Genomic DNA, 24,321 nt, shown 5'->3' on the forward strand with positions numbered 1-24,321 from the left:
GTATGTAATTAGTTTTGCTACAACAAGTGTATGGGACATTGGAAAAAAGTTGAATTTCCCCATGGGGATGAATAAAGTATCTATCTATCTATCTATCTACTGCTAAAAGCTGACGTTAATCAGACACTCAAAATATTAAATGGTGCCATTATCAAACACGAAATGCCCACCCCGACGCATTTCAAATCAATTAGGCTTAATTGAAGAAATCCCTGCTGAATTAGCATCAGCTTATAACCTGCAGCACCAGGGTCCCAACACATTTGACCACTGCTACAGTATGATTACGAATGCCTACCATTTCGTGCCTAGACCAGATTTTGGGAAATCTGATGACTTGGCATACAGGTAAAGCCTAAAGGGAAAGACTCCAGAGATAAGGACAACAAAGAGGAAGCTGCAGGATGGACAGGAGCAGCCACAAGATTGCTTCAAGCTGGTGGACTGGACCACATGCAAGGCTTCATCAGAGGATCTGAATGAATACACCACATTTTTCATGGATTTTATAAAAAGAATCATAGATGAGTGTGTCCCAATAGATGAACGAGTTGGGATTCAGCCTCCCCAACCAGAAGCCCTAGATGAAACACGAGATCCGCAATTTGCTGGGGGCCAGATCAGTGGCTTCCAGTTCTGGTGACCAAGTAAGATATAAGGGGTCCAGGAACGATCTCCAGAAAACCATCTCACGTGTGAAGTGGAAATTCTGGACCAAACTAGAATCACTAAAGGATGCTCAACAATTGTGGCAGGGCTTGAATGATATCACCTCCTACAAGTATCAGTTCCTGCCTGAGAAGTGACTTGAATTCATTCCAGTTTGCCTACCAGCACAACAGGTCCACAGCAGATGTCATTGGCTTTTCACTTAACCCTGTAAAATCTGGACAGCAAAGATGCAAACATCAGCATCCTCTTTATTGACTACAGCTCAGCATTCAACACTAGCATTCCCTCAAAACTAACCTATAAGCTTCAAGACCTTGGCCTCAGTATCTCCCTGTGCAATTGGATCCTTGACTTTCTCACATGCAGACCCTAATCAGTTCGGATTGGCAACAACATCTCCTCCACAATCTCCAGCACAGTTGCACCACAAGACTGTGTACATAGTCCCCTGCTGTACCTTTGACTGTAAGGCCTAGCACTGCTCTAATACATATTTAAGTTTGCTGATTACACTGTTGTTGTTGGCAAAATCAAAGGTGGTGACAAATCGGCATATAAGCGGGAGATTGAAAATCTGGCTGAGTGGAGCCGTGTGAACAGCTTCTCACTCAATGTCAGTAAGACCATGGAGATTGACTTCAGGAGGAGGAAACTGGGGCTTTGTGAGCCAGACCTCATCGGGGATCAGAGGTGGAGAGGATCAGCATCTTTGAATTCCTCAGATTTATAACTTCAGAGGACCTGTCCTGGGCCCAGCACATAAGTGTTGTAACAAATTCACCACAGCAGTGCCTTTACTTCCTTAGAAATTTGCAAACATTGGCATGACATCTATAATTTTGAAAAACTTATTTAGATGTCTGATGGAGAGTATATTGACTGAACGTATAGAAACACTCATGCCCTTGAATGAAAAATATGACAAAATTAGTGGGTACAGCACAGTCCGTTACAGATAAAGCCATTCCCAAAATTGGGTACATCCACACAGAGCAGGAAGGCTGCATCAATAATCAAGGACTCCCACCACTCAGGCCATGTACTCTTTTAAGTGCTGCCATCAAGAAGATGATACAGGATCTTCAGGACACACATTATCAGGTTCAGGAATTTTATGTTTTGTAACTCCAAAACTAATTGAAAGAAAAGCGTGGGAGACCGGGAATAAGGCCATTCACATACTTTTACATAAAACCCATAATGAATTGTGCAAACAATTATGTAAATCAAAAAATAATACTCAAGTATTACTGGAATATTAAATGCACATCAATCCTCCCTGCTTAGCTATAAGTTCCAATGCAATACTGAATGCATCTCAGCTTATGTACTGTACATACACACACACACACACAAATTTCACGACACATGTCGGTGATAATAAACCTGATTCTGAAATGTGACAAGTCCTTTGGCCTTGGGGCATCCACCACTGCTTGAATTTTCTCAGCACATTTTCTTCTGCATCAATGGTGTGACTAGAGTAAGTGATGCTTGGTTTAAAGAATTCACAAGTGTTGCTTTGTGCTCTGAGCTCATAATCTTCTCATCTTTTTAACAATGTCTTGAGATTTTGGGGATGTTCCTTGTCATCCTTGCTGGTAATACTGAGTGCCTGGGCAGCTTTGCAGCAGCTGGACCATAGCTTTCAGCCAGAGTGCAGGTGCAGATGCCACTCCAAAATAGGTCTTTTGTAGTGATAAAACCTTTTGAGAGTGGCTATGGAGAGAAACATTTTGGACTCTTCTTCCATTTCCATCTGTATGTAGGCCTCAGCCAAGTCCACTTTGCTGAAGTGTTTCCCTCCAGAAAGGTTTGCAAAGATATCCGCTATCCTGGGCAAAGGGTAGTGATCTACTTTCAGTATTAGGTGGATGGTGACCTTAAAATCACTATAGATCCTGAAAGACCCATCCTTTTTGGCTTCTTGGACCACTGGCATTGCCCATGGGATCCACTCAGTCTTGCGAAGAATGGGATCTAACTCACTGGCTACTTTATCATGGATGGTATAAGGAACTGGATGGGCTTTGTAAAACTTGGGTGTGATAATCTCACTTAACACTATTTTACTCTTGATGTGTTTGAGTTTACCAATGCCATCCTTGTCAGTGCTGTGGCACGATCCAGTAAGTTTCTTAATTCAGTTTCAGTTGACTGTATTTCAGGGGATGTGGCATGCAAATAGGGGATGGATCTCCAATCAATTCATAGTTGTCTCGGCCAATCATGTCTCCACAATGTTGCTTTACCACATACAAGCTCAATGTGGCTTGTCAGTTGTTGTATTTCACTGTAAAGATGTCATTCCCACAGGAGATATCTTGTCTCCAGTATGAGCGCTTAGCTGGCCATCTGCAGACATCAGTTCAGTGTCTTTGAAATGCCATTCAAACTCATTTTGTGGAATGACTAAAATAGCTGAGCTTGCGTCCTACTCCATTTTAATTAATTTGCCATTCACTTCTGGTATAACCCATATCGCTTGTCTCCTGCTAGTTCGCACATTGTAAATTGCAAGGCTACTTAGTCCTTTGTCATTCTCATCATTATCAATTTTTTTCTTAATCAGCATTCAGATTAGTGCTCTTTTTGAAACTGCATCCTTTTTACTTTTTCTCTGCTCTGTGCATTCCTTTCATTTTGTTTGCCAGACATACTCTTTGTATGTGTCCTACTTTGTTGCATTTTCTGCAATTTTCACATTTAAACCTGCGTTGGTCTGGTGTATTTGAGCCCCTGCCACAACAGTAACAAAATATGTCCAGCTAGGCAGTTTTCTGTTTAGACCTTGAAATTCTGATCACTCATTCCTGACTGCAACTCAACTATGTCTGTGACTGCTGCTTCCATTGATACAACATTTTCAACTGTTCTCAGCTTGTTTCACTTAGGAGTCATTTTTGAACGCTTTCTTGTAAGATTCTACAAAATAAATAATCTCTCAGTGCCATCACTGAACTGGCAGTGCTCTCCCAATCTCTTCAATACAGCCACAAAAGCTGAAGTGACTTCCGTTCCTTATAATTTCAATTATGAAACTTAAAACATTCTGCAATCAACAATGGCTTTGGTTCTTAATGCATTACTTTCATGATATCAACAAAACTCATTTTGGCTGGTTTGATTGGAGCAGCTAAACTTCTGTGCAAACTGCACTTTTTCCACCAACAGCATTCAGCAAACCTGGCACTCATTTCCCATTGGCTATTCCATCTACTTTAAAATACTGCTCAATTTGTTCAGTAAGCATTAGCTGTGAGATACCTGTTGTGCAATTGAACATGTTTATCTTTCTGAAGTAGCGAGCCATTTCTTATTTTGCTTTGTATTTATTAATACTATCACCAAATACTCACTGTTTATGAACCTGTGATTTTATCCAATTTCTGCCTTTTTTAGCTCAACTGTCTCTCTATATTTTCTGAAAAAAAAACGTGTTCTGTGGTTTTTGTTAAGTCGAGGGTCTCGCTGCACTATTTTTTAACTCGAACATTTCTTTTCCCTTTAAAAGAAATAAATGTGCTGTGCTTCAGCAGTTAGGTAGCTGTCATGAGTTTCTCTTAAAACCCCTTGTTATCACCGTTATGTTTTTTTGTAACTCCAAAACTAATCAAAAGAAAAACACGGGTGTCCGGAAATAGCATGTCTATTTTGTTCTTACCTTATTGAGGCGTGCACTTATGATCTGGTGAATTGATGACCTCTGCCGTTCTAGTACTTTTCCACACAATGAATTATGAAGTCAGAACTAGTTATCCCACATTTAACATCTAATGTCTCTACTCATGCCCGACAGATGAAGGCCAGTATCCCAAAATTCTTCTTCACCACCCTGTCTAACCATGACTCAACTTTCATGCACTTGTCCTCCAGGTCCTCTGTTCTATGATGCTCTCCAGGGCTCCACCATTCACTATGAAATCCTACCATCATTTGTCTTCCCAGAATGCAACACCTCCTGCATGTAGTGCATTCGCAAACAGTGCAAATGAAATGCTAAAATGACAATAATGGCATAACTGAAAGGGCTAGAATTAAAGTAGACTATATACTAAAATAGTTATGTATCTTTAATAGGTTACCCTTCCTAAATCCTGTTCCCTTGGAATGGCAGGATGTTAGTGAAGTGATGGTTAATAGTATTATTCCTAAGCCACTCAGTTAGCCACTCCTACATGGGAGGAGCTCACATACTGTACAAGATGGGTTATCAATAAAGTTCATTTGAGTATCCTGCATGCTGGCATCCTGGTGTGCTCTGCACTCTCCCTCAATAATGAACACAACAGTTGGCAAGGTCCAAAGGCAGAATTAATTATAGCTTAAATTTAGTTAATATATTCAACTATTTAATTAGGGATGTGCATTTATTTAGGGATATTCATTTAGTGAAGGAATTACCTGACACAAGATCTGAAATAGAACTTTTCTGGCTGTTAGAATGAAATTAGATGTGTGGGGGAAGGAAGGGTTGCATACAGTCTAAAGAATACGATACTTATTACACACTGATGCATGACATTTTCTGGTTCTATCACTTATTGGCTTTTGGTTGGCTGAACTATTTAATCCGACAAAATCATTGACCTTTTGCTGAAGTGATTTTGTTAGATTTTATTATAAACACTTCAGGTTGAAACTCAGCAAATTTTAACCAAGGGCAGCTCGACAGGAAATGCTGTTAATCTATTAAGTGAATAAAGATTTAAAAAGAAAGCTAATCATGAAGTCTTTTGCCCATTGGGTGCCTCAAAAAAATAATATATATACGGTTTTCTTCCTGGTTTAGCAATGAAATGGAAGAAAGTGTGTAGAGTCATGGAGACACAATGAACTACAGCATAGTAACAGGCCTCTCAAACCATCTAGTCACACTGAACTATTATTCTGCCTTGTCCCATGGACCTGGACCTGAACCATAGCCCTCACGTATCTCTCCCATCCATGTACTTATCCGAACTTTTCTTAAATGTTGCAATTGAACCAGCATCCACCACTTTCGCTGGCAGCTTGTACTACACTTACACCACCCTCTGAATGATGAACGTCACCCTCGTTTCCCTTAAATATTTCACCTCACACCCTTATCTATGCTGGCCAGTGGTGTATTGGCACCAGCACTGGACTTTGAGGCTTTGAATCTGGCCAGCCCATTGCATGCTTTCCACCCGTGCTGGGTTGAGCATCAATCTAGCAACTTGGCCTCGTAAAAAACAGACAAGTAGTAGAGAAATAGCAAAAAGTGCTGCCAATGTGCCACAAGGTGTGGAAAGGAACAACAACCCTTACCTATGATGTCTAGTCCTAGTCTCACCCAATCTCAATGGAAAAGTCTTGTTGCATTAACCCTACCTATACTACTTTTGTATACCTTTATCAATTTTCCCACCACCACCACCCCCCCCCCCCCCCCCACTCATTCTCCTACACTCCAAGGAATAAAGTCCTAACCTATGTAACCTTTCTCTCTAACTCAGGTCTTCAAATCCCAGCAACACCTTGTAAATTTTCTCTGTATCCATCAACGTTATTGATATCGCTCCTGTAAATAGGTGACCAGAACTGCACACAATACTCCAAATTTGGCCTCATCAACAATTTCAACATGCATCAAATGCAGTAATGAGATTATGGTTCTGACATAAATACACGCTGCACATAATTAAATATACCATGAGCAGGACCACGTTTGACAGAGATCATAGGGACATGGAAGTCTAGGAAAACAAGCCTTTCAGTCCACTGACTCCCTTTGCAAGTAAACCCGAGCAACGCATATAAAATGCCTCGGCCCGAAACGTCGACTGTACTCTTTTCCATAAAATCCAGCATCTGCAGGTTTTCCCTTGTTTCTACTCTTAACCCATTTTATATTTTCCATAACCCCATCAATATGATCACCCTCCACCCCAGATTCTATTGGCATTAGTGCTCTCGTGTGCATACTGGTTTAATTTACCATGGCCAATTAACATAACAGCCTGAATGCCTTTGGCGTGTAAGGAGGAAGCAGGAGCGTCTGGAGCTGTGAGGCAATTAACTGCTTCCCCAAAGGTAATTCAGGGAGGGTCAAGGGGGACGGGCAGGCAGTGCCCCCTACATTTAATTGTCTGAACAGGACAAGAAAGGTCTTCCTTACTCTATGTCTAAATGATTTTTTTCTTCCAGAAATTACAATGCTCTTATCAGGTTTTGACAGGGAAAATCCTTCCCGTGCAGAGGCATCTGGAAACCTGAGTCACGGATCAAAGGGTCAGTCATTCATAAATAACATGAGAAGGAATTCCTATACCCAGCAAGTAACCATTCATGGCAGTACTCTTCCTAAGATGGCTCAGATATTCTAATATTCATAGATGTATTGGATGTTAAGAGAAATGAGAGATTTGACGTTACTACAGGAAGGAGAGTCTCTCCATTAAAGATCAACCATGATCTTATTGAGTACCAGAGCAGGCAGGAGGATTAAATGGTATACTCCTGCTTCTACTTTTGCATATTTTCCACCATCTTGTGATGGCTGCTTTTTAAGGGCCATCAATTTGGCAGAGTCAATGGGTTACACAGTATAGAAGCAGGCTCTCGGGCCTAAGTGGTCCATGCCAAGAAAAATGTCTTCCTGACCTAATTCTGTAAGTCTGTATTGAGCCCATATCCATCTAGACTTTTCCTATCCATGAACCTGTCCAAATGTCTTCGAAACTTGGCTCTATCATCTCCTTTAGTAGGTTGCTCTTTATGCCCACCATTGTCTTTGTGAAAAATATTCCTCTCATATCTCCTTCATATTTTTCCATTCTCACCTTTTGTCCTCTAGTTTTAGACTCTCCTACCATGTGAATCAGACTATCCACCCTATTTCTGTCCTTCATGATTTTATAAACTTTTATAAGGTCACCCCTCAGAATCAGAATTATTATCACTGGCATTTGTCGTGAAATTTGTTAACTTAGCAGCAGCAGTGCAATGCAATTCATAATGTAGAAGAAAATAATTAAAAATAAATAAATAAATAAATTGCAGTATACATGTACTGAATAGATTTAAAAATCATGCAAAAACAGAAATGCTATATATTAAAAAGTGAGGTAGTGTTCACGGGTTCAATGTCAGAGGGGAAGAAGCTGTTCCTGAATTGCTGAGTGTGTGCCTTCAGGCTTCTCTACCTCCTACCTGATGGTAACAGTGAGAATCCTCATCCACTCCAGGAAAGCAATTCCACTTGATCCACTCTCCAGTCTCAGCAACATCCTTGTGAATCTTTTCTTGCTTAATCACATCTTTTCTATAGCATAGCAAGCAGAACTTCACAAAATGCTCCAGGTGTGGCCTCACCAACATTCTACGCAGCAGCCAATTCATTGTAAGATTGTCAGTTAATCATTGTATGCTTTGAAGTACATGTGACAAGCAAAGCTAACCTTTATCCCCATCTTTAAATGAATTGTTTGAAACCAAAGGAGATTATTTTTTAAGTTTGAACTGTTTACACGTATTTTCTGCCTAGAAAATACACACAATCCAGTTTCTGGATCCCACTTCCTGGAATGACATTGGTTCAATACTTCCTGAATAATAAGAACTAGGTGCAAAATTAGGCCATTCAGCCCATCAAGTCTCCTCCACAATTTCATCATGGCTGATTTATTTCCTCCTCAACCCCATTTTCTTGCTTTGCCCCTGTAACTTTTCATGCCCTAATGTAGAAGGTTGCTTCTCCCTTTAAGGAAATCCTGGATTCACTCTTTTACTCATAGGATTAATATTCTACACTATATGAAGCAGAATACATTAATCTTTAACAATTTGCACTGTACAGGAACTCTTACAAAATCTGCAAAGGTTCTTCACAGTAAAGTTATTAAGCAAAATTTGACACTGAGCCGCTTGAGGAGATATTAGAATCATTAAAAAGCGTTTCATCAAAGTGGTAGATTTTGAGCACATACTAAAAGAGAAGAGATAGAAAACTTTAGGAAGGGAGATTCAGTGCCCAGAACACAAATTGCTTAAGGCACAGCTGCCAGACACTGAATAAGTACATCAAGGCTGCTCAAAATTTAAGAAACTTTGTGGTGGAGCATTTGTTTAAGAGTAGGAATAAACTTGGGACATTGGAAACCACCATTAAAATTCTCACAGAAAGTGAGAATTTTAAAAAGTCATCAGTCAGACTGAGAAGCAAAGTAGGCCTCGCATACTAGGCGAATAGGTGAATGGAACCTAGTGTTCATGACAGTATTTATTTGGCATTCTAAAACAAAAGAATACAGCAGGCCCTTAATGGTTGTTTACAACAGTCCAGAAACTACTTTTGCATGCAGACGTTTTTCATCATGAGGTGCAAGACTGAACGCCTGAGCTGACTACTTTTAAACTATTTGCTCCTTTCTTTCTTCCTGTGTTCAGAGGAGTGCTGAGGTGATTTGGTTTCCTACCTGAGTACAGGAAAATGCAGTGATTCAGCTGAGGCATAGTGTTTGGGAGCTGCAATGAAACTCAGTGATGACATTAGACATAATTTCATATGCTTATTAGTTCACAAAAAATCAGTCCTAAGTCACAGAACAACACTCCAGCAAAAAAACAGGGCCTTTGGCCCATCTGGTCAATGCCAAACTATTATTCTGACAAGTCGCATTGCCCTGCACCCGAACCATAGCCCTCCGTACCCCTCACCCATCCATGTACCGATCCAAATTACACTGAAACGTTGAAATCAAACCTCCGCCCACCACTTCCTTTGACAAATTGTTCTACGCCCCCGTCACCCTCTGCATGAAGAAGTCTTAGTAGTAGGCAGTTGTCGATCCCAGAAGATCATGGGTTTGCACCTCTGGTGGACTGTGTCCTCTCCAGGGCAAGCAAGCCTGGACGGGAAGATTTAAAGAACCGGCTGTGCCCATGCAATGGTTCCCCCTCTGCACGTCACTGACATAGTCTAAGGGAAAGACAAGTGCCGATACAGCTTGGCACCAGTGTTCTCACAGAGGTTCCCGGAGTGAAGTTGATAACAACATCAAACTGCCTTAGGGACCCGGGCTCCAGATTTCTTCCTCGGGGTTTACTCCCGAAGCCTTTCCCATGGGTGGGTTTGGCCGCAAGGCAGTGGAGGTTTAAAATCAGAGTTTTCCTTCTCCGAGGCGGGCTGCTGTGCAAGGCTGACGAGCCCCACCTGCCCGAGAAGAAGTCATATTTATTTTGTTTAGAGATACAATGAGGAACAGATCCTTCCAGCCCAACGAGCTGCATGACCCAGCAACCCACCGATTTAACCCTAGACTAATCACAGGACAATTTACAATGACAAATTAACCTACAAACTGGGACATATTTGGACTGTGGGAGAAACCCATGCATTCACAGGGATGACATACAAGCTCCTTACAGAGGTTGTCGGAATTGACTTTTGACATCTGAAACGCTCCAAATTGTAATAGCGCCACACTACCTGCTATGCTACCATGGCCCCCAAGGGAATAAAGTTCCTTTTCATGCTCCTCTTAAATATTTCACCTCTCATCCTTAACCTGTGACCTCTAGTTCTAGTCTCACTCAGCCTCAGTGGAAATGCCTGTTTGCGTTCATGCGGTATAACTTTGTATTCATTGAGATTTACAGGAAGATGTTTCCTGCTCAGCATTGCTGCCTGCCATACCCACAATAGCGCCCTTAGGTCAGCTTCAGGGTCATCAGCCAGCGACTATTCACCGATGTTTTGCTCCCTTAAACTTCATTGAACTTCACACAATGTCTCATTTTAGTGCGATCCACACAGTAGGCTTATTCAGAAAGTCAGAAGGCATGGGATCCAGGGAGGTTTGGCCAGGTGGATTCAGAATTGGCTTGCCTGCAGAAGGCAGAGGGTCGTGGTGGAGGGAGTACATTCAGATTGGAGGGTTGTGACTAGTGGTGTCCCATGAGGATCGGTTCTGGGACCTCTACTTTTTGTGATTTTTATTAACGACTTGGATGTGGGGATAGAAAGGTGGGTTGGCAAGTCTGCAGACGACACAAAGGTTGGTGGTGTTGTGGATAGTGTTGAGGATTGTCAAAGATTGCAGAGAGACATTGAAAGGATGCAGAAGTGGGCTGAGAAGTGGCAGATGGATTTCAACCCAGAGAAGTGTGAGGTGGTACACTTTGGAAGGACAAACTCCAAGGCAGAGTGCAAAGTAAATGGCAGGATACTTGGAAGTGTGGAGGAACAGAGGGATCTGGGGGGTACATGTCCACAGATCCCTGAAAGTTGCCTCACAGGTAGATAGGGTAGTTAAGAAAGCTTATGGGGTGTTAGCTTTCATAAGTCGAGGGATAGAGTTTAAGAGTCGCGAGGTAATGATGCAGCTCTATAAAACTCTAGTTAGGCCACACTTGGAGTTCTGTGTCCAGTTCTGGTCGCCTCACTATAGGAAGGATGTGGAAGCATTGGAAAGGGTACAGAGGAGATTTACCAGGATGCTGCCTGGTTTAGAGAGTATGCATTATGATCAGAGATTAAGGGAGCTAGGGCTTTACTCTTTGGAGAGAAGGAGGATAAGAGAAGACATGATAGAGGTATACAAGATATTAAGAGGAATAGACAGAGTGGACAGCCAGCGTCTCTTTCCCAGGGCACCACTGCTCAGTACAAGAGGACATGGCTTTAAGTTAAGGGGAGGAAAGTTCAAGGGAGATATTAGAGGAAGGTTTTTCACTCAGAGAGTGGTTGGTGTGTGGAATGCACTGCCTGAGTCAGTGGTGGATGCAGATACATTAGTGAAGTTTAAGAGACTACTAGACAGGTATATGGAGGAATTTAAGGTGGGGGGTTATATGGGAGGCAGGGTTTAAGGGTTGGCACAACATTGTGGGCTGAAAGGCCTGTACTGTGCTGTATTTTTCTATTTTCTATGTTGTATTCCCAAATGGTATCATTCGTGAATGCCATTTTGCTCTTTGCAGAAAAGTTATGATTCTGGCTACTGAGTCATGCAATGCCCTCTCTGAACAAGTGAGTATAAGGTATCCTAAGCACTCAGCTCCTCAACTTGACTGGTGATGTGAGGCCTGCAAGTATCTAAAGAAACATAGCAAACATGCTACCATTTGTAGAATAGTGGACTGTAAATGATTAGTTTCATCTCATGCCACATGACATCATCAGCCTATGAATTATTTATAGCAGTTCAGTTGTAATGAGCTTTGTGTCTTATTTAGGAGCTCCATCATTGCTTAACATAAAAGATGTTCAAGCAATTTACCACCACTTGCAATTGAAATATACTTGCTAATAAAATTAAAAGCCAAATGTGCTTCTTACTAAATATTCTAAAACTAAACAATTTACTCTGCATAGCCTCATATATTTTCCCTATTCCATATCATGGGTTAGGTATACCAGATTCCGTTAAGTTCAAGTTTAAATATCATTCAATCATACATGAATATCCATGAATACAGCCAAATGAAACAGCGTTCCACTGGGGCCAAGGTACAAAACATAATACCAACAGTCACACACAGCACAAGGCAGACATAGCACATAAATATAGCAGTAAACATACAGTCACACAAAAAATAATTAACATAGCCCAACCAAGTTTGAGTGACACGTCCTGCTAGATTGACGGTGCATGGATGATTGTCGGCAAGGACAAGCCCTCTGCCGTCCGTAGGCAAATGCATGCAATCTACCTTGTCTTCCACCAAACGGACACTGGAAAGCAGCACTGATGGGAGGGCCTGCTCCCAATCCAGCAAGGACACTGGGCCACAGTGCCTCCAGCATGTCCTCTCCTGGGTGACTACATCAGGCGAGCCCGCGGCATGAAGGCCTAGACCGTGCTATAAACAGGGCCAGGCAGCTCCCCTTTCGTCATTCTCACCAATAAACCTGTGAACTGGACATGCAGTATTCTATCTTAACCATGTTCAACAGGGTCTCGCAATCGCACGAAAATGTCCAAGATAATCACTTGCTGTCAGATTGCACACTGCCTTCGCACGCCGACTCCAATGCCTTCCTGTAGCAGGCTGCAACATAGCCCACATCAACTCCAGCTCCTCTGCTATTGAGCAACTCGCTGATGGTGTGGGCCTGCAGTACCTGAAGTTCTTAATGTCCAGCAGTGTCTTGCGATCATAAAAAATGTTTCAGGAAAGACAAATACACCTTTGGTTAGGCCCGGAGAGGATGCTGCATATGACCATGCTGCCATCTTACTGAAAGTTTTAAGTTATAAGTTTTGTATAGATTTTATTTAATATTATGAACTATGATCTTTCCACTTACAGGAAAAGTCAAACAGATGAGGTAAAAACCTTTAAAGACAGAAACCCTTGTAGAACATTTTAGATATTAAGCAATGATTAAATGGCTTCAAGGATTTTGCAAAAGTAAACAGAGATCAGGACAGTTACTTGCAAGGATCATTACAGACCCTGCAGTGAGCTGGAGGACAGTGCTGCACTATTGGATTTGTCAGCATAAGACATGGGAGCTGAGTCAGGCCATTCGGCCCATCGAGTCTGCTCTGCTATTTTATCATGGCTGATCTATTTGCCTTTCAACCACATTCACCTGCCTTCTCACCTTCAACATCACCTTTCACACGAGAAATTCAACCATGGCCCTGCTGGGCTTTACTGAAGGTCAATGACGCACTAAATAAAGAAGAGCAGACAAATTATGTAATTCATCCTCCAGTCAATGTAACATGATTAAAATTATTTTATATTCAGATTTTAACACGCTTTAGTGGTTTAGATTAGTTTAATTATGCTTTTTTAGTGTGCAGAATAATCTCCACTAGAAAATCAGAACTCCAAGAACGATAGATTATTGGTTAGTTTGATTCACTTTTCTTCTTTTCAAAATATTCATATTTTTATAGCTCATTCTTAAATTTTTAAACAGAAATGTTCAAAGTGATTTTGACAGCAGGTTATCCCCAGGGTATGCCTTAGACAGCTGTCAAAGACTTTTTCCATTATTTTCAAGGGTAGGGCTTGTTCTTCTTTTTCTGAATGCGTTGGAACTTCCACCCACATAGCTTGACTGCCATGAAACAGCTCACCACCGAGGAGGGGGCTGATTTCTTCCATCAACTAGGTCTTGGGGAAATTGCATGAGGCAAGTACTAACCGCTTCATGGATCACTTGTGAGCTTGCCACTGACTATAAAATCTACACCATTAGTGTTTCTAGAGCCTCCTCATGTGAAAATTGGTTACTGCATTTCCTACAGTGACCACGTTTAACAAGAAACCTTCAACGGTAGTAAAAGACTGATGAAAGCCTCTTTATAAATTGTGTAGTTACCATAGTAATTCTTTGGAAGTTATACTTCGCACAGAATAACTGTTGACTGTCAAAGGGTACCAAGTAATCAAAAGGAATTACAGAATATTGTTTTTTTATTAAATAGAGCAAAGGAGGAATGGACTGCCTCTGCCCCAAATTAGTGTTTTGTAATTTATTCTGTGAATATTGCCATGACTTGGGTATGCTCCTGATAGTGGGCATGTTTTGCTACTGTTCAATGGGAGCCTGTTTGCTGGTGATTTCTGAAAACAGGCTTATGTTTGTTTCTCAGAGAAACACCCTGATGGTGTACAGGAGGAAACTGATTTCTTCAGCACTCTAGAAACATTGGTATTTGGTCTTGAAGTATAAACATGAAAGAGTAGAATCACGCCATAGAGTTTTCTTTGAAGATGTTCAAAAACTGTACTCCTTGGGAATTGCTTTTTTTTCTGCACTAAGGAATTAAATACATGATAACTGAAAGTTGAGATTTTCAGTAGTAAGCAGAAGTCAGTCCAATGTGAGCCTACTTATACTTTATTGGCTTGTTATTGTCACATGCACCAAGATACAGAGAAAAAATTGGATGAAATCCAAGACGATCATGTCATAAATCAGTTCATTGAGATAATAAAAAGAAAACAGAATGCAAGTCAAGTCAAGTTACTTCTATTGTCAGTTCAACCATAACTGCTGGTATAGTACTTAGTAAAAATGAGACAACGTTTTCTCAGGACCATGGTGTTACAGGGCACAGTACAAAAACTAGACTGAACTATGTAAAAAAACAACACAGAAATTAACTACACTAGACTACAGATCTAACCAGGACTGCATAAAAAGCACAAAACAGTGCAGGCATTACAATAAATAATAAACAGGACAATAGGGCAGTAAGGTGTCAGTCCAGGCTCTGGGTATTGAGGAGTCTGATAGTTTGGGGGAAAGAAACTGTTACATAGTCTTGTCGTGAGAGCCTGAAAGCTTTGCTGCCTTTTCCCAGACAGCAGGAGGGAGAAGAGTTTGTATGAGGGGTGTGTAGGGTCCTTCATAATGCTGTTTGCTTTGTGGATGCAGCGTGTAGTGTAAAATATAGTTTTGCACCTGCATTGCAGTTAAACAAATAAAGCACAAGACTGGCCAAAGATGTAGCAAAATATTGGCAAAGTCTTTACTGAAAAGGAGTATAAAGGTGTAATAATAGTGAACTAATCTACATGTTATTACCATCTTTTGGCTTTCTATGTCCACTTATCTGCAAGATACATTAAGACAAAAATACAACGCATTTGCAAGAAATTGCTTTGATATTTGATATGTTGGTAAAAAAATCCCATTGCCTACAACATAAGCAAAGATATTAACAGGGTGATATTTCTATTAAAACATAGAACATTTAACATGGTTTTTGTGAAATTAAATTTAGGTGTGTTGTGCTGTTTCAGTATTATTAACATGGAATTACTTTACAGATTATGCTGATAAGCAATCACAAGTTAATAACGTAAATGTTTACCTGTGGCTTCCAAACTCAAGAATATAATTGGGATGACTATGTTCAAGGTCATCCGTGGAAAGTTCAGCATGAACATAACAATAACATTAACATTATGACTTCAGTACGTGAAGGAAAAAGAAAAAAAAATCAAGATGGCACCTTTCACAATATCAGGATTGCCCAAAATATCCTAGAATTATCTTAGCAAGTTTTGAAGAGCCATCATTGCTGTATTATAGAAAACATGGCACATACCAAGCACTCTAATGAAGAAATAATCCATTCTGGAAAGTTGAGCTTAATAATATATATCGGCATTGGTTTGTTCCACTAAAGACGTGTTTATAAAGAAAGGTTGTATCCTTTCTGCTGGGTTATGTCGAAAAATTGTCTGGGGGTGGGCCTGGAAGAATGAGCAAAGAACAAAGCTTTACATCCTCAAGGCAGATCTAACAGAATTGTTGGATGAGGTGAGGGCTTCCAACATAGTCACCTTGCCATAATCATTACTTGCCCAATACTTTACCAGAACTTGCCAACAAGCATCAACTAGTGGAAAGAGGGGGCCCTCCCAGTAATATCCTTCCAGTACAGTCAGAGTATCATCCCCAATGTATGCTCAGTGGGGAGGAGATGTTCACCCACCTCTTTGCAGATTGTAGATTTGCTAAGTGGGTTTGGAGAAGTATGTAATGCTCCTCGTTTATCCTAAGCAACTCTGCATTAGTGGATGCTCTGACCCTTTGGCTATTTCTAGGGTCACATACAAAGACAAACACAAAGTGCTGCTGGAAGGTAATTAACTCAGTGAAAGACGCTCATTAGGCTACCTGAAACGTCTTGGTCTTCCAGCACAGCGAGATGCCCAGAAGTGAATGACATATTCTATGTGGAGGACTGCATACTGAGGGGATGCACTGAAGCTCGGTGCAGCTAGTGCAATGGATCTCTGGTGGGGAAGAACCACCGTCTAGGGCCCTTCTGGTACTGGACATGGTGAGGCTGAGTAAGGTGGGTAAGACCCTCCATCACCACAGGGAGCCACATGAATGGCAATGAATGTCTTAAAACATCTTAAAACTACTGAATATATTGAACATAGGACATAAGAATGTAAAATAGCTTTGGATTGAATTTATAGTAGATATTAAAAAAAGTTGATTTTTAATATAAAATTAATACATATTCTATATTTCTCACCTGCGTTCCAACAGCTCTTTATCCAAATTATATCCACTTTTCCTGACTCTCACTATCTGCAGTGCAAGTAGAATTCTTACACCTATGTGGTCCCTTCCAAATGAGCAGACTACTAACTCTTATCTGTGCAAGGGGTACACAGTGAACATCTACAAGAGGATGAATCAGACTAGGGGTGCAGCGGGCTGCCTCTTCTTAATTTTGCAGCCTGGACAGCAATTACATTACTTGTCTCCTTGTGTTAGAGGGGTTCATTGATCCTTTACCCAGCCTCTTTCATGGAAAATGATAAATGCATCTAGTTAACCTGACTATATTGTATGGTAATTCATGCAATCTGCAGCTGTCCTATTCATCAGAGTTGTCATAAGTACTATTCTTTTCTGGGTTGTTCCCAATAGATTGTTGCCACTGTGCAATCAACCTCAGCAGCTAAAATTGTTTCAGATACCATATTTCATTTCTGGACCTGAGTCACATCTCATACCTTGCATTCCAATGGATGTGTTAACGTTTGAGCCAGCTCCTTAATTAAAATGGCGGCTGCTGGGAATGGGTGCAGACATTTGGGAGGGGCGGGCAGGTTTATAGTGGTTAATGAAGAACTAATGAAAGAAAGACTTAAAGGATTTGCGACTGTCCTACAAAAGTCAGAGTCATAAAATATACTACTGATAACAAACTCAGGTACTGACTAATCTGACAAGAAGAGGAGTTAGTGAAGTTGTACTTAGGGAAACAATAGGGTGCCCCTCCCAATAATATAATCACAATAATTATTTTGAGGCTGATAAATATCAGGATGTTTTTGAATGAAGGGCAACATCTATAGTGCAACAACATATTTATCAGGGAGCACCTACTGAGAAAAGTGCTTATCTAGTGCGTTAAGGATATAAGATATTCTCTCAAAGAGATGGCAAAGTTTCTTAAAGGGAATATCTTACCTTGCTGGTAAGGTTTCTTTTGCTAATACTCTCACATTGCTCTGGAAAAAACAGGCACTGCAAATTGAGATTAAACAGGTAAATGCTGCAACAGATGACAACTGTCAGAAGATGTGACAAGTCAAACAGCTCTTAATTCTAGACCTATTTTCTTTCTCAGACAAATCACAGTCAATTCAAAATACAGGCTCACTAAAACAAATCCAAGTAAATATTTTTTAACAAACATTGCTGACAGCAAATAAATGACTAATTATTTTAATCAAATATGTGGTGTGGGTCTGAAACAATCAGAGTATCACAGTGGTCTGGGAGCCAGAAATTTAGTGAAGAAAAATCACTAAATTAATCACAGGTGGTATATATCTCTATTTTACAATGATTGCTCTCTAGAACTTGAAAAAAAATATCAAGCTGAACAAATCATTTCAACCTTTCTTCCTTGTTAAAACATTAACTCATCAAGATTCAAAAGACATTATATCAAATTTCATCATCAGCCATTCATGCTTGATGAAAGGTTGATTTATCAATTTGATTCCCTTCTTATGCTGTTGTTCTATATTTATCAGTGAACCACGCAGGCTTCTCCCAAGATTCAAAAGAGCCGATGGAAATGGTTCCTTTGGAGAACAATTTGTGAATAACAGAACAAGGCGTGAAATTTTTAGTTTATATTGTTCCATTTTATTCACGTGCATCTTCAGGCAGGAGACAACAAAATGCAATTCATTCTTTTCACTAGAGTGCATTAGGCATTCAGGCACATTGATGTGCCTTGTCTTACAATAGGTGAGATCATAGGCTCAATTACTGTGTGAATGACAAGTTGCGGAGGCTCTAGCATAGTTGCAAAAGGACTATACATGTGAATTCCAAATTTACTTAAGTGATAAATGTCTATGTATTTTAAATATGTGGCAATATAAAATAACACACATTTCCCTAAAGGTGTAGATATTGGAGTGACTTTACTAACAGTGCTGAATGAGCAGGACAGTCATCCAAAGGAAGGCTTTGTTCTCCTCAAAGATTCAACCGTGAATAAGAGCAATGCTCTGATTACCTGCTGGAACCTATTCAAAGGAGGTTCCAGGTATCAATCAAAAGCAAAGCACAGGTAAAGCTTGTTCTGACAGATGCTCCACAATCATCTCCTAAAGGCAACACTCCAGAAAATATAAATCCCAATCCTTGGCATAAACTGAAAAAGAAACCCATCAAGGAAAACATCTTCTGCTTGGAAAGCAAGGACAATTTCCCCTATCTCTTGTAACTTATTCACCACTAGGGTTAATTCATACACCTAGCCTATGATTCTGAGAATTTCCATGAAAAGGCCTAACTGGAGTTATGGTTTGAAGAATGAAAGCAGCGATGATTATTAATACCCAAGGTATTGAGCTGGTGTGATGCTGCAAATTGTGAATGCATGGATTTAGAGATATAATACAGTCTAGAGGGAAGCTGAGGTGTCTCAGTTGTAATTGCATACTATTCCCAGCAGGCTTGGAATAATTATAAATATTGTGTACTGGATTAATTATGAGATGCAATCAATTATTTGTTGCAAAACTTGACATTTTAATTGTTCTCCTCCCTTATCTAAAAGGTTCCCATTCCTATTTTGTTTAGACCATTTACCAATGTAAAAAAACAGTAGACAGCAGCTGTTTGTAGGTCAGTGGTGCTAATTATACATAAAATTGTGAAGTGGCACAAAATTCATTAAGGATATTGATGGTAGACTAACTGGAGGGGTAACCATTTTATATGTGTTTGTGTGTCTGAATTGAAACAGTGGCTATATGAGGCTAATATAGCACAAAGGGAGTGAATTGGAGAGAGTGAAGAGTTGGACATCTGGCCATTAACAGTTGTGTAACATCTGATTGAATTTGATCTCATAGGATGTGAATAGAGTGAGACCTACTTAAAGAGAAGGGGCGCTGTGTATGGTACCTCAGTTGGCAGCATCTGCTTCAGTTATTTTCACACTAATTTATGTAACATGAAAAAATGTGCTAAATTAAATATTTCAAATGTGTACAAAATATGTTAAGCGATGATGTTTTTGTTCATTTGCCGTGATAATAGCTTGAATGGGCTTGAAGTGTTATTTTCAAAAATGTTTCTTAGGCGGAGATCCTTAGTGCATGTGTTGGGTTCTGTATGATGCTGTTTGAAAATTCACCATTGGATGGCAGTAGAATACTTCAAGCCATTGACCAGTTTGGCACTTCAGTAGTCCCTGCCTTGTGTGAACTTTATTGATTTTAGGTGTAGCAAAATGTTTTGCATTCAAGTTAGTGTTTTAATGAGATGAATTGAGGACAAAAGTAACTATTTTTTTCCATGGTTGCATCAATATGAAGTATTTTATTTAAGTTATAGATGTAAGAATTGAAGAAAGTGTATGTGTTAACAATGTTAACACAATGGGAGTCAAAACTTTGGTTGCAATTAAAAATTCATGAATGGTATCCTCTTTGTGTTACTGTTTGAGTAAAACAAGGAATGACGTGAAATTTAACCAGGGATATTAAATTATGCTTTTGAATAGAACTAAGAATTTACCTTTTGGTAATTATTTGAGACACTTCCCCCATTTTGACAATGATTACTTAAAATCAATCTAGCAAATAAAACTGCCTATATTTATAATTTTAAATTATGCAGCTTCCTTAATAAATAAACGGTAGCCTTGCACACGTCGAAATTGACCCAAGTGTTCTACATCCAAAGACAGTAAGCAGAGAGGTGGCCATTTTGTTTGATTTATATCACACCAGGCTCTTTTCGAGGGACTGCTATAGTTTCTTACTGTGACACGGCAGTGTTACCAACAGGTAGGAGTACGGAATTGTCATCAGCAATTAATCTAGGGAGCTTCACAAAGAGGGTGAATGTGCTTCAATGGTCAGTCGAGGAGAAACCCCCTCATAAATGTTTAGAGGTGTACCGTGATGAAAAGCCTCAATGAGACCATTGTAGTTTGGGTGTTCTTTCTTCAAAGTCAGATGCCTCATGCCAAATTTTGTTTTTAAGTTCTTGACAATAATGGTAGAATATTGGAACTTATTGCTTACTTATGAAATCTACTATTTACAAAACAAGCTTATTAATATTATTCCATAAAGTATGCTTACTTTGCCCACAGGTAAGTAGATTATGTAAACACAGCTTGCATGAGTGGAGTGAACTAGCATACAGTATCTGGCAGACTTGACATTTTTGCTTCTCTACACAACAGTTGGAGGAAGATTAAGATAAAGGTTATTATTGTTGTTTCTGTTGGATTACATTAAGGAAAATGATCAAAATGAAATAAGTTGGAGCAGATCTACCTGGACATTAACAGTGTTTGTCAGCTTTCTGAGGAGCTGTCTAATTTCAACTCTGCGTGTTACCAAATTCTTTGGCTTCAGCTAAACCCTTGAAAGGGCTCTCTCATTTGAAGGTCAAGGACATTGTAGCATAACAGAGACCTTTCTTGAACTAATACTTAATAAATAAAGACACTTACTTTCTCTTATTTTCTTTGAAACAGAATTGAGTCTTCACAGCTTTCAAAGCAATCCCATCCATCCCTGTACCCTATAACCTATCCTCACCCCAATGTCCATAAACTACTGCTCCCCCCTGTCTGATTCAACTGTGGAAGTGGCCAATTAACATGACACAAACTGTCATATGGTTGTGATGTGGGAGAGAAGTGGAGGAGACACCCCCTACTCCACCAGTCACAGAAAGAATGTGCACTCTCCATTTACCGTATCTTTCTTGTGCATTACCACTACCCCAAAGTCAATGAGTCAAACCCAGTTTAATGTCATATACACAAATGTGATGAAGTGCAGACATAATTAAGAACCTGCTGAAGTGATGAAATATATTCACAAATATATCCACTTCTGCTATGTATATGTAACATGGCGTTTACCAGAATAAATTATTTCCAATGCGTAATCTTAGATTTGCAAGAATTCCAAAACCTGCAAATGAAAACAATTGAAATAGAGCTAGATACCTTATTTATAACTCCATCAGGGGACTGAGACATAATTTCTAGAGTGCTCAAGCTTATTTGTCAAAAGAAACAGTCCTACATGGAAAGCTAACTGAATATGACGATGACTATGACAATAGAGTTTAAAGCAGGTGGTTTAAAAACATAGTTAGCCTTAAATTGACTAGCTCCCCAATTTATACACGAAAACAACATATCTAATGTAATAAAACATATTGAAAAAAACACATATGCTCCATCTGTTAGAGAGTGTCAGAATTTGATTACGTCTTGCATGATCAAAGCCCCTGACTTCCATTCTTTTTCACGTCTGCCGCCGTCAATGGCATAGGGGGGGGAGGGGTGGGGGGAGTAGATAGTTTAAATGCCCGGAAACGCGAGAGCGCAAAGATCTCGGGACAGGGCGACGAATTTCGGAGTTACCGCAATTCAGCAGATGGGTCGGTCACCTTCCAGTAAAAGAGAAATCAATTGGAAGGCACGTTCAGCGCTAAAATGGCATAGAGTAGGGTGTGGATTTTGTATTATTGGACTGCAGACTGTGCATCAATTACTCCATAAACACATGCATGTGAAAGGAAGCAGCGTGTAACTCGGTTATTGGAGATCACACATAAAGAAGGAAATATGCTCAGAACATTAAACTAAATTATATTACCCACCATTATCCCTTCACAGTGGTCCCTGTGATTGAACGCTGAGCTTCCATCTTAGAGATGTGCTTATTCGAATCACTGACTCAGCTAACATCTTGTGTTTAGCATTCCAGGCTGAATGACTAATCCAAAATACTTCGGAGAGCGATCCATCTCGAGCGAGTACTGGAAGACTTCGCCTCGAGTTTAGCTTCCTCTGTAAAAGGAAGGTACAATTGGATATTAAGTGGCACACACGCTGCGTTCACAACTTTGGTTAACTATGTGAAGTTACATACTCTCCGCTGTCACTCGCGCCAAATCATTGTGTCCCTAATCATCCGCTCATCAGGCATAATTAGGATTCAGATTTCCAGCATTCGCTATTTTGACTCTTTTTCGGTGAAATTGGGAAATATGTTTTGCAGAGTGCATTGTGTTTCGACCTTGTAATTTCTACAGCCACTGCACGGTAGACTTCAGAATGGAGGCGAGTTTACAAAGCCTGCGGTGGCAACCCCCCCCCCCCCCACCCTTGTTAGTTTTACCTTCAGTTGCACAGATGCGATTGTCTCGATCTGTTTCTCCTGAACAATTAAATGGAGATAGCTGATTTTTTAAGCGCTATGAACTCAATCGCCCACCAACTTTCAAAGAGCTTACTTTTAGCTCTGTAGGCTGTGTTCAGCAGGTGGCTCACTTAAGGTTGGAAATGATCAGAACAGACGGTTGTTCCATGGTATAATTATGACACTTCTCCGCTCAGAAGCATTGGCTTTGTCAGAGAGGGGGTTCTCAGTGCTCACGTGATTTTTATCGAGTTAATAATAAATGGTTATAATTGCACTGTGTGTTCAGATGCAATTGAAGAATGGAGAGTCAATTATTTGTAAGTTTAGACTGAGTAACTTGAGCGCTACGGAAACACCAAAGGCCGTTTGGTTGACTTTCCCACTAGATGCTGATTGTTTTATCTTGCTTCCAATCGTTTGCAATCAGTGTTTATAACATCATCGGATGCCATTGTCCATAAAATCACAATGAAACTCATACATCATAAAGTGACCACTTTGTTAGTTACCTCCTGTACCTAATAAAGTGGCCACTGGGTGTTACTGCTGCAGTAACTCATCCACTTCAATGTTGAATGTTGTGTATTCAGAGATGCACTATTGTAACACGTGGTTATTTGAGTTTACAGTCACCTTCCTGTCCAATTGAACCGTTTTGGCTATTCTCCTCTGACCTCTCTCATTAACAAGGTGCTCTCAGCCCTCAGAACTGCCACTCACTGGATTTTTTTTTTTTGCTTTTTGCACTACACTCTGTAAACTCTAGAGCAGAGAGGGGTCCCAACCCTTTTTATGGCATGGACCCCAACCATTAGCCGAGGGATCCATGAACCCCCGGTTGTGAACCCCTGCTCTAACGACCGTTGTGCGTGAAAATCCCAGGAGATCAGTAGTTTCTGAGATACTCAAACCACCCCATCTGGCATCAACAATCATTCCACGGTCAAAGTCACTTAGTTCACATTTCTTCCCCATTCTGAACAATAACGGACCTCTTGACCATATCTGCATGCTTTTATGCATTGAGTTGCTGCCACATGATTAGCATATTTGCACTAATGAGCAGGTTGTCTGAATAAAGTGGCCACAGAGTGTAAATGTAAAGAAGTCTGGTGTGGTAAAAGAACCAGATATTACTTAGCAGTATGAAGCAGTCAAGTCAAGATTCACCTAGGTTAGTTATAAATCTTAGGCTGGGCTTTCAGAGACTGAAGGACCAATATTATATATAGTCCCCAACGAGAAGGATGTGAAATTGCAAATAGCTGCAAAATATGTAACTTTTATAAGCTCTTGAACTTGCCTTTATGAGATTTTATGAATTCATTTGCAAGACTGTCATGAAATACAGGTCAGGCAGCAACTATGGAAGGAAAAAAAAACAAGTTAATCTTTCAAGTTACAAACAAGGGAGAATCTGCAGATGCTGGAAATCCAAGCAACACACACAAAATGCTGGAGGAACTCAGCAGGTCA

General features: G+C 40.2%; 1 long non-coding RNA gene across 8 annotated transcripts in view; it reads right to left on the bottom strand.

The window, feature by feature from the left end:
* LOC140725709 (uncharacterized) overlaps positions 1-23,041 on the bottom strand; it is a 57,477-nt gene extending 34,436 nt beyond the window's left edge. For 7 of the 8 annotated variants that reach the window (XR_012098427.1, XR_012098430.1, XR_012098428.1 and 4 more), the window contains exons 1-2: positions 22,822-23,033; positions 22,301-22,490 (exon numbers count right to left, since the gene is read on the bottom strand). This is a non-coding gene — a long non-coding RNA (uncharacterized lncRNA). Of the gene's footprint in view, positions 1-22,300; positions 22,491-22,821 lie in introns of all 8 variants that reach the window. The other variant, XR_012098432.1, reaches the window with a different exon arrangement.
* Positions 23,042-24,321: the final 1,280 nt, after the last annotated feature.

The sequence above is a fragment of the Hemitrygon akajei genome, chromosome 3 (genome assembly GCF_048418815.1).
Source record: "Hemitrygon akajei chromosome 3, sHemAka1.3, whole genome shotgun sequence".
Taxonomy (NCBI): domain Eukaryota; kingdom Metazoa; phylum Chordata; class Chondrichthyes; order Myliobatiformes; family Dasyatidae; genus Hemitrygon; species Hemitrygon akajei.